Source organism: Zonotrichia leucophrys, unplaced genomic scaffold, assembly GCF_028769735.1.
Source record: "Zonotrichia leucophrys gambelii isolate GWCS_2022_RI unplaced genomic scaffold, RI_Zleu_2.0 Scaffold_113_145235, whole genome shotgun sequence".
Lineage (NCBI taxonomy): Eukaryota > Metazoa > Chordata > Aves > Passeriformes > Passerellidae > Zonotrichia > Zonotrichia leucophrys.
Window position 1 is genome coordinate 135817 of NW_026992318.1, and position 9419 is coordinate 145235.

The following is a 9419-nucleotide window of genomic DNA, read 5'->3' on the forward strand; positions in this document are numbered from 1 at the left end:
CAAATGGGGCAGAGCTAAACAAACAAAAACCGTTTCTTCTGGTTTAATCAAAAAGCTGATATTTGGGTCCAGTCAAAGGGACAAGGGTCCTGTGCCTCCTGGTAGTAGAGGAGGAAATGGGGAGCCCCTGGGGGTACTGGGAGCACTGGGAGCACTTGAACGGGGAGCCCTGGGCAGCCCCGCATGGAAGCCCCCACTCGTGGCCACTCCCTGGGCTCGATGGGCACCCATGGGAGCTGGGGATGCCCTTGGGCAGGGACCCCAGTGCTCCCTGTGCCCTCAGTGTCACAGCACGTTCTCGCAGATGTCACTGGGATCCTGCTGCCTCCGGTGGGGTCCTGGCAGCTCTGCGTAGGTCACCTGGGAGGTTGTGGCGCGGGGGGGCCCTGTGGAAGACGCCGGTTGTGGGGACCTGGATTGAGGGTGACACCCGTGGATGATGTCCCCCGTGTCCGCCCTGTACTCACCACCTGCCTTCTTGGTGCTCACGACATCACTATACAGCACCTCCCCCACCTCTGGGGGAGCCGAGGGTTCTGGGGGGACCCTGCAGGGATAAGGGGGTGTCTGTGGGCATGGGGGGGGTTTGTTGTGGGGGTAAAATGGAGGTTCAAACCTGGAGTCCTTCACTCACCTTTCTTGTTGTTTCCTGAAGGCTGCAAAAGAAAAGCATGAGGGGTGACTCTGGGGTTCTCAGGGCTTCTGAACACCATCGGGACCCCTGACTGTCCCTGGGACCCTCAAGCATCTTTAAAAGTCCCAAAATACCTTAAACCAACCTTTGAATCCACTGAGACCCCAGAGTCCCAAAAACTCCCACAAAACCCCCGACAGAACACCCAACTTCCCTGCACAACCCCGCACAATCTCCCTAAATCCCCCAGGACCCAAGCTGAGGTCTCTGCAGGCTCAGTTTCTCCCAAGTCAGGAGCTGTTGGTGACACTCTATGGCCCCCATGCCCTGGGGGGGGCTTCACCCCAATCCCTGGGAACCCCATCCCCCCGTATTGTCACCCACCACAGCAGTGCCAGTGGTAACAGCCCCCGATGACAGCCAGGAGCAGGAGCAGGATCAGCAGAGACCCACTGAGCCCTAGAGCCACTGCTGGGGACAGAGAGGGACACATTGGTGTCACCCAGAAGCCCAGGGGTCCTGCACCCCCCGTGTGACCCAGTGTGACCCCACCTGTGTCCCTGTGTCCCCGCGCTGTCACAGCCAGGACCAGCTCAGGGCTGAGTGCCCGGAACACGCGGTGCCCGTCCTGTCCCAGCTGGTTGGTGGCCACACACTGGTAGGTGCCCGAATGTCCCACATCAACAGCTCCAAGCTCCAGGAGGGGACCCTGGGCCACCTCCTGCCCATTGTGCAGCCAGGTGAAGGTGACAGGGGCTGAGCCCACCTGCACTGAGCAGCGCAGGGACACGGGGTCACCGGCATGCACCTGGTGTGACAGGGGACCAGGGGTGATGGTGGCATTGGCCACAGGCACTGTGGGGACACAGACAGGGCTGGCACCAGGCGAGGTGGGATGGGGGAGCTGTGGGTTGGGTCACCCCCAGTCCGAGGGTCCTGCTTGCCCAGGACGGTGACATTCAGGGGGTCACTCTCAGCCACGCTGTCCCTGTTGCTGACCCAGCACCAGTACTGGCCGCTGTCACTGTCCCCAACGTGGCACAGCTCCAGGCGGGGCCGGTTCCCAGCAGCGCCCCCAAGCCCTCCCGGTGCCAGGAGAAGGACAGAGGGCCCGCAGCCACCGCGTAGCTCAGCACCAGTCAGTCCCTGCATGCCACCTGTCCCCCGGGGGCTGCACTGACAGGGACACCCCCAAGGGTAGGACCCCTTGGATAAGGGGACACCAGGGAACAGTGAGAGACCCGTGGTGGGGAGGGATGGGAGAGGGGAAGTGGGACCCCAGTGAGGAAAAGGAGGCAGAGATAGGAGGGGGGCTTGGAACGGGACCCCAAGGAATGATGGAGGGCTCAAGGATGAGTAACCTAGAGAGGAAGATGGGAAGACACCAGGAAGAGTATGTAAAACCAGGGAGGGAATGGTGAGACTTGAGGACCATGGAGGGAGATCAGACAGGGCTGAGGTTGAATCAGGGAGAGATGAAGGGATCCCAGTGAGGAATGGGGGGGCAACAGAGGGTGGCCCAAGCAGGAATGAGGGGATGTGGAAAAAGATTACCAGAAAGATGGGGGTACCCACATAGGGCTGGGGAATCTGGTGAGGTCCCCAGGAAAGGATGGGGTAGTTATGGAGATCCCCAGACAGGGCAGGGGCCCCCGAGGAGGCTGTGGGGGCTCCCTGTGCCCATCCCCGCACTCACTGCGCACCGTGATGCGGAGCCGGGCACTGCTCTTCCGCACGGTCCCCCCCTCGGATTGCACCTGGCAGCTGTAATTCCCCGAGTGGGAGACACCCACGGCAGGCACCAGCAGCTGCGGCGACCCCTGTGGGCACCCCACCACCCACCCGTCCTGGCAGAACACGTGCAGGAGGGGGGCTCGGGGCTCCAGGGGGCTGGGGGTGCTGCGGCAGCTCAGAGTCACGGGGGATCCCACAGAAAGATAGCAGGGACCCTCCAGCACCGGCACCGAGAAGAGCTCTGGGAAGGGGAGGGGAGGGAGATTTGTGAGCCCGAGTCCCTGGGGAGGAGCTGTGAGGGTGTCAGGGTGGCGGCTGTGGGGTACTCACCATGCACTGTCACTGTCACTGAAGCTGAGAGTGCCCATGGTGCCACCTTGGAGTCCACCTGGCCCCCGCAGCTGTAGCGGCCACTGTGGTTCAGCTGCAGAGGGGACAGGGACAGCTCGGTCCCATTGAGGGACCTCTCCACCTCCTTGTCCCCATGATAGAATCGCACCCCAGTGACCGACATGTTCTCCCAGCGCCGGCAGCGCAGTGTCACCGTGTCCCCCTCCAGCAGCTCCTGCACCGGCACCTGCAGCACCAGTCAGGCTGTGGAACATGGGAGTCTTAGGACACCTGTGGCATTCAGTTTTCTCAAGGACCCTTGAACTGAGACACATCCAGTGCAGCAGGGTTCCCTGAATCCAGAACTGGGGTCCCTCCACTCTGAGATGCTCTGGGATCTCCCCGTGTGCAGGGGATGGGCTCTGGTCCCACCAGGAGGTGACCCAAGGAGCAGAGCACACCCAGAGACATTGGGGTCCCCGCAGGTGCGAGGCTGGAGACAACCAAACCCCTCTCACCATTTGAGACTGTCACAGAGGGGCTGTGCCCGGTTCCGGGTCTGTCACACGTGTAGGTGCCACTCTCGGTGACAGTGAAGTGGTCCGGTCCCTGCTGCCCCCAGCGCTGCCCGTCCTTGTACCAGGTGGTGGCACGGGTAGTGCCCGAGCCCTTGCAGGTCAGTGTCACCCGGTCCCACAGCACCACCGGCCTCCAGGGGGGCTCCACCAGGAGCTGGGTGGTCTGGGCACCTGTGGGTGACAGGGAACACCAGCCTGCCAGAGCTAGCATAGGGCTGGGAACACCAGGATGGGGCCATGGCATCCCCCGAGGACTCACCAACAAGGCCCAGGGTCTAGGCTGGAAGGGAGAAGGGACAGGGCTTGGTGAGGGTGGCATCACAGGGACATTGGAAAGGATGGACTGGGTGTGGGGGCTGTCCATAAACTGTCATAGTGTGGCATGTACCCCTTGGGGGCAGAGACACATCAACTAGCCCTTGCTCAGTTAGGCCATGGGGACACATTGGACACCCAGAAATGGAGACTCAACGGTGGTTGCAGTGGTCACTCCCACCAGTCCCATGATAGTTCCCCAAATTGCTGTCCCCCATTATTGTCCCCCCTCTCCTGTCCCCACAGCCCTGGTCACCTCATGCTCTGCCTCTGTGGCCTTTCGGGACCTCAGGGGACCCTGCAGCTCCCCTGTGCCCCCTCCCCACCAGTCTCTGCCTCACCAGGGCCAATCCCCAGGGTGTCAGGCCCGTGCCCAGGGGACTCACCCCACAGGAGCAGTGCCACCTTCCCGGCCATCCTGGTGTCCCCAGCCATGTGCACTGGCTGTCACTCGCTGCTGTGGCCACTGCTCCCCTGGCTGGTGGCTCTTTGGATAAAGGGGAAGGAAGTGAGGTCACGTCCGTCCCCATGTGTAGGTGGCCCTTGGTGGGGGCAGGCTTGGGACAGGATGGGGGCAGGGTGGGGACCTTGTGGGACATGGGGGTGGTGGTGGAACATGGTGGGGACAGAATTTGGAGTCTGAGGTGGTGTAGGGAGCCAGAAATAGGCTTCCAGAGCAATGGGGTGCCCAGAGATGGGGTCCCATTGGAATGGGGGTCCCAGTGGATGGATGGACTCAGACTTGGGGATGAGGGTGCCAGAACAATGTGACCTCCAGGGATTTGTGATCATGGGATGGGGGCCAAGGGATGGGGGTGCCAGGGGAAAGGGGAACCCTGTGAGAATGGGGGCCCTGGTGGAATCAATGTCCCCAAGGGAATGGGACTCTCAGGGACTGGAATTACCAGGATGGGGTTCTTTCGGGTAGGAGATCGTGAGGAACTGCAGTCCAGGAAAGGGGTCTTAGAGAAGGAGGGACAAAAGGAAATCAGATTCCCATGATTGGGGTCCCAAATGAATAGGGGTGTCAGGGATGGGCAGTGGCTGGGGGGGAGCATGGGGGTCACAGCTCCTTCACTGGGTGCCTCAGATTTTGGGGTGACCTGTGGCCAGGTGCTGCCCCCTTGGGATGCTTGTTTCTTGTGCAGGTATCACATGGGGGTCCTGGGTATCTCTGCTTCTGTGCCCTCCCCTGCCCTTGATTTTTTCTCTCTTTATTTCTGTTTTCTTCCTTTTTTTCCTCACTTTTATGCCATGTCCCCTCAACCCCAGTTCCTGGCTCAGCAATCCAAGGAATCATCTGAGCAGGGAATGCATTGGGGGAAGCCATGGGAGGGGGATAATTGGGAGTAAGGAGAGCAGGGAAGGATGGGTAGGCTGTGGGGGATGGAGGTGTTGGGCTGCACCCCCTCAACACTTTCACTTTCTTTTTCCTGGACAAAAAGGAAGAGGCCATTTGTGCTGAGAGTCAGATGGCAAAGGGAGGCAGTGTCTGTCCTGGGAGGGCACATCCAGGAGGGTCCTGCCCTGTGAGGTCCCTGTTGTGGGGATGACCTGGGGGAAACCAGTCCAGGAAGTGACACATCCTGGCATGGGGTGTCTTGTTCCCATGGGTGGCAGTTTCAGAAATGTCCCTGCACATTCCTTGCCCGGTGCCTGTCAGTGCAAGGGTGGGGCCCAGCCATGGCCCAGCCCCACTGCACAGGGATGGCCATTGCCCAGCCCTGCTCTGCCCAGCCCCAGGGGGCAGCCAGCACCTGAGGGTCCCCCCTGCCCCCTTGGCTTTGATTCTGGCAGCTTTAGAGCTGCTGCAGAGGTGAGAATTCTGTGGTGGAAAAAGGCCTGCCTGTGGTTTGCTCAGCTCTGCAAGAAGCACAAAACCCAAAGGGAGCCCAAGCAGTGGCTCTACAAGGGCCTTTGAAGGCTTTCAGAGCAGGGCTGGCTGGAAACTCCCCATGCAAGGGCAGCTGTGTGGGAACCAGTCCAGAAAGGCAGCAATTGATCATTTTTTCCCTCTCAGCAAGGGACTGAGAGAGCCCCAGAACTACTGCAAAGACAACCACAATCTGCTCAACAACCTGACCTGTATCCTCCATCTTGAACAAAACCTGCAGCCCTTTGGTACCTCATGGAAAGAATGTTTGGGTTCTGGATGTGCACACCAGAAGAGAGGGAAAAGTCTGGAAATATTGAGCAGGGGCTGCATACAAGGGGTTGGGGAACAGGAGTGTCAGAGCAGGAGCAGGGAGTGCCCAGGCAGGGGAATTCAGGGCAAGCTGAAGTGGATTTACCAGGGAATCAGACCCTGAGACACACATGGGCATTTCCACAGATTCCTGTGCACTGTCCCAAGAATGGGCAGAGCTTCTCCCATTTGGGGCACTGAATCCATGGGAAGTCATTCAAGTTTCAAGGTGGGAATGAGAAAAATTGGGATAATTCCTAAATATGGCTCAACAAAAGGCTTCCTTAGGGGCTGGGTTACTGCCAAGCAGGCAGGGAACAATCCCATGGAGCTGTTGGATACTCAGGGAGATTCCACGCACTCTGTGGTATCCACAAGCAAATGCTGCCCTTGGATGCAGCAAGGGGTTCCTAAAGAAAGAAAAAAACCATCATATTTTGTGATTTGTTTGTGTTTTCATTGTGAGTGACTTGTTGGGAAAGCAATGATTCAAAGTATTCTATAAACCAGATAATTTTATACCTTGTCAGTTTAATTTATTTTTATTGGGAAGATAACGGTGTGGGAAAAGATTCTTGCCTTTATTCTATGGATGTGTAATTTTGTCTAAGCCAATTGGTTATCACGTGTTTGCTGAGGTCGCTGAGCGGGGAAATGGCAGTGAATGGAAAAAGCCCAGGAGTGCGTGGGTCAGAGATCGAGAACCTCCCAGGACAACCTTGGGTTGCCCCCCTGGCCATGAGCACTGTGGGGAATGGGCTGGGTTCTGAGTCACCCCAAAATCTGAGGCAATCCCAGAAGCAGCTTTGATCCCTGTGCCCACCCAGCCATTGCCCATCCCTGGCATCCCCATTCTCCTGGGAACTCAACCATCGGACCCCATTGCCTCGGTCTCTCCTCCTTGAAGACCCCCATCCCAGGACTGCCATTGCCCAGCAAAACCATTCCCTTCATGCCATCCCATGGGCTGCTTCTTCCACCAGAACCCCTGTTCCTGAGGATCTCCTTTTCCCTCTGAACCCCAAACCCTGATACCCACATGCCATGACCCCAAATCTCTAGGAAACATGTTTCCACAACACCCCCAGCCCTGGAACCCTCCAGGCATGGAGACCCCAATTCCCCTGGTGCCCTATTCTCCTGGACACCCATCCTTGGTTCCCCACATCCCCTGAGCCCCCCACTCCTGGCAACACCATCCCCCACCATGTCCTCAGACTATGCAGCCTTGTCCCCATCCTGTGACCAGCCAGTCCCCACTCTACCCCCACCAAGGGCCACCTACGCATAAGGTTGAGATGTGACCTCGCTTCCTTCCCCTTCATCCAAATAGCCACCAGCCAGGGGAGCGGTGGCCACAGCAGCGAGTGACAGCCAGTGCACATGGCTGGGGACACCGGGATGGCCGGGAAGGTGGCGCTGCTCCTGTGGGGTGAGTGCCCCGGGCACGGGCCTGACACCCCAGGGAGGGGAGGGGAACATGGGGGCTATGGGGTCCCCTTGGTGTCCAATGCCAGCAGTGCCAGTCCATGTTTCCCACAGTGGACCTGGGTAGGGTGGCTTTGGGGACGGGAAGAGGGGGCAGGAATTTGTGGATGGGGATGTGGGGACAGGAATGTGAAGACTGGCACCTTTGGGCTCAGGGAGCTCTGGGGATAGGGACAAAGGACTGGGATGCAGGGACAGAAGGGGACAAGAACGGTGAGGATGTGGCCATGGGGATGGGATCATTGGATGGCATCGTGATCTGTGGAGGTGACCTGGATCAGCATGGGTTTGTCCATGGTGTCCTCATGCCAGGGGTGTCCACCGTGTCCCCATGTTCTGCCTCAGCCCAGGGTGGCCTCAGTGTCCCTGTTCCCAAGGTGTCTGTGCCACAGGGATGTGGTGCATGGGTGGCTGCGACACAGACACGTTCCCCTGCCTCACCAAATCTTTTGCGATCCACCCGCATGCACTTTCACACAAGAAGTGCTGCCCTTATGGGGACAGTTTCGGGACACCCACCACACCCTGTATCCCAGGTGCTGCTGTCCATGTGGTGCCACCCCCACCCACCCTTCTCCCTTCCAGCCCAGACCCTCGGCCTTGCTGGTGAGTCCTTGGGGGATGCCATGGCCCCATCCTGCTGTCCCCAGCGCCATGCTGGCCCTGGCAGGCTGGTGTCCCCTGTCCCCCACAGGTGCCCAGACCACCCAGCTCCTTGTGGAGACCCCCTGGAGGCTGCCAGTACTTTGAGACTGGGTGACACTGACCTGCCAGGGCTTTGGGACTGCCGGTGCCACCACCTGGTACAAGGGCGGGCAGCACTGGGGGCAGGAGGGACACGACCACTGTCACTGAGAGTGGCACTTACAGGTGTTCCAGACCCAGAAGTGGAAACAGCCCCCCCGTGACTGTCTTAGATGGTGAGAGGGTTTGAGTGTCCCCAGCCTGGCACCTGCGGGGGCCCCAAAGGCTCTGGGTCTGCGCTGCTCCATGGGTCACCTCCTGTGTGACCAGAGCCTGTGACCTGCTCTGGGGACATCCCAAAGCATCCCAGTGTGAGGGTACCTGTATTGGAATTGGGGACCCCTAGTGTGCTGGGTGTGACCCAATGGGGGAGTCCCATTGGGAGGTGCATCTGGGCCCCTTCAAGCCCTCATGATGTTACAGGACCCACTTGCTCCCCAGACTGGCTGGTGCTCCAGGTGCAGGCATGGGCGCTGCTTGAGGGGGACAGGGTGACACTGCGCTGCTGGGGCCAATGGAACAACCTGGGCCCCTGGGTGTCCTTCCACTGTGAGGAGGAGCAGCAGGTGGAGCTCCGAAATGGGACAGAGCTGACTCTGTTCCCTCTGCAGCTGCACCACAGTGGCAACTACAGTTGCAGGGGTTGGCTTAAAGCCAGGGAGTGGGAGGTGTCTGCGCCAGTGACAGTGACAGTGCATGGTGAGAACCTCACAGCCTCTACACAGGCACCCCCAGAGCCTCTCCCCTGAGGACTCACCAGTGAGGCCAAAGTTGCCAGTGCTCAAAGGTGCCAGTCCCCACATTCCGTTCCCCACATCCCCATCCCCAAATTCCTGCCCCCTGTTCCTGTCCCCAAAGCTACCCTACATCCCCAGTTCCACCCAGGTCCACTGTGTGTAACATGGACTGGCACTGCTGCCATTGGGGAACCTCAGGTGATTCCGCAGCTCCCCTGTGCCCCGCCCCGTCCATTTCCCCAGGGTGTCAGGCCCTCGCCCAGGGCACTCACCCCACAGGAGCAGCGCCACCTTCCCCCCCATCCCGGTGTCCCCAGCCATGTGGACTGGCTATCATTCGCTGCAGGAGGTGGCTGTCCCCTGGGTGGTGGCTCTTTGGCCAAAGGGGAAGGAAGCGAGGTGAGGTCTCATCTTCATGGATAGGTGGCACCTGGTGGGGGCAGGGTGGCCACAAGCTGGGCACAGGCTGTGGGCATGGTGGGGACAAGGCTGGATGGGACACAGTGGGACATGGGGTTCCCAGAAGGGAGGGTCTCAGAAGGTTTTGGGAGCCAGGGCTGGCTGTCCAGGGGAATGGGTGTTCCAGGGATGGGGTCCCTGGGAATGGGGGTCCTGAAGATGGGGAATCACCAGGGTTGGGAGTGCAATGGGAATGGGGGTGCCCAGGCTGGGAA

The 9419-nt window shown here is 59.7% G+C and overlaps 1 pseudogene; it reads right to left on the reverse strand.

The window, feature by feature from the left end:
* Nucleotides 1-69: 69 nt before the first annotated feature.
* On the reverse strand, nucleotides 70-4078 carry LOC135460865 (Fc receptor-like protein 3; annotated as a pseudogene).
* Between the last annotated feature and the right edge of the window lie 5341 nt (nucleotides 4079-9419).